Here is a 1,791-nt window from a genome sequence, read left to right as displayed (position 1 = left end):
AAATTTGTACATTGTTATAATAAAATTCAATGGGCTATAAAACTGCATACCAGAAATTTTCGAAAAAAATCTGAGTAAAAAGTTTAAAATTTTGATGAAAATTCATTAAATTTTCCTTAATATTGTATACAGTTTGAAACCTTGATTTATATGGTTTTGTTTATAGCATGAACCATATTTTGGTACAAAACTAACAAAAAAATTATAGCTTGCAAAACATTGTGAACATTTAAGAAAACAAGGTATAGTGGAGCGAGCGTATTTATGTATGCTGCGGTAAAAATACAAGCACTACAATTAAAAATAACTTATATTTATTTACTTATTTTTAATAATGTTTTTTAAAATATAATTCCATCTATTAAAGAAACGACATAAATAAAAGCTGGAAAATGTATTATTTTTAATTGTGGTGTTATTATTTTTACCGCAACTGTACCTGCAAATGAATTCAAAACTAAAGAACTTTACTTTTTATTACATTCAAAAATGACTATGCGAACAAATGTTAGATAGGGTGTTCGGCCAAAATAGCTTAGCCGTAATCAATATTAAGTTTAAGTACGAACACTGGCAGAATCTAATTCGTACTGTACTTTAGTACAAATATCCCCTTAGTTAAGTCTAGTTAATAAGCAACATTGTCATAGAATTAAGGAAGTACGAAAAGAAGGAATTGAAGTCCTCAACAAATATAGTCATTCGATTGGAAACCACAGCCAGCCTCGCTTCTTCTTTGCGCTCCTCGTAGCCTTTTAGCTTTTTTGTTTAAAGTCGTCGTCGGTATTTCGCATCAGCAGCAAAAACCCTTGCTGCCCATTCATTTTGGCTCCCAACGTGGGGCTTATAAAGTCAATTCGTTTTTTTTTCCTTTCTTTTTATTTTTCGTTGCGACTGGCTGTGATTATTTATTTGAATTGGATAAATTTTTGATGTCTGCGCGCTAAGCCGTTGCGCTGCCTACGTGGTACATACATTTTAACGTTGGATTAGAAGGCTCATCTGACAGCAGGAAGATCTGGGATTCGCATTGGGAGAACGGACGGACACACGGAAATTACAATAAAAGTAAAGGAAAAACAAAAGTTTGAAAGCGAAAAAAAAAATTTAAAAAAATTTATAAAAGGTGTTTTTAAGTGGCATTCAGAGCACCGTAAATATCCGGTAATCGGCTAGAAACCGTTGATAAAAATCCGCTTGGTGAAAATATACATACATATATATATGTACAATTTGAAAAAAGCCGTTGTGAAAATACATATATATGTATGTACATTGCATATAAATATGTATATGTATGTATATATAAATCACCGTTTTCCAACAAATAAATAGATTCCGTTTTTAATAATTGGCACTAAATAATTATTTGAATTGCCGTCGACAGATCACCAGCGCACAGTTTTTCAGCGCATCAAATTAATATACATAATTGTACGATACACAAGTAAATCTATAAACATATGTATGTACAACCATACGAATTTAAATTTCGGTCGTTTGGATTTTAGCAGCAAAAACAATTTGTCGTATTTTGCTATTCTTCGACTGCAGTCGTTACAAATACTATTTATGTACCTATGCTTATGTACACGGTATTTGCATATTAGCTGGCAGAATTTCTTTGCTGCGCTGCTAATATACATACATACATACATACGTACATAGCCAGCTACATATTTAGTGTTACTCTACTCCACTTTCATACATACGCTACGTACATATATACATATAGAGGTACATACATAGTTATTCCTACTGCGCTTCGCGTTGCTATTTACCATTGCTGGT

At 32.0% G+C, this 1,791-nt stretch overlaps 1 long non-coding RNA gene across 1 annotated transcript; it reads left to right on the top strand.

Moving 5' to 3' along the window:
• The first annotated feature begins 699 nt into the window (after window positions 1–699).
• LOC118734328 lies at window positions 700–1,490 on the top strand. Its single transcript, XR_004992381.1, has 2 exons — window positions 700–1,068; window positions 1,336–1,490. It is a non-coding gene; the product is annotated as an uncharacterized LOC118734328 (long non-coding RNA).
• The last annotated feature ends 301 nt before the right edge of the window (window positions 1,491–1,791 follow it).

The sequence above is a fragment of the Rhagoletis pomonella genome, unplaced genomic scaffold (assembly GCF_013731165.1).
Source record: "Rhagoletis pomonella isolate Grant_MI unplaced genomic scaffold, Rhpom_1.0 Rhpom_scaffold_00002, whole genome shotgun sequence".
Classification (NCBI taxonomy): domain Eukaryota; kingdom Metazoa; phylum Arthropoda; class Insecta; order Diptera; family Tephritidae; genus Rhagoletis; species Rhagoletis pomonella.
The sequence above is the reverse complement of the archived record's forward strand: the minus strand, read 5'-3'. Positions and strand labels throughout refer to the sequence as shown.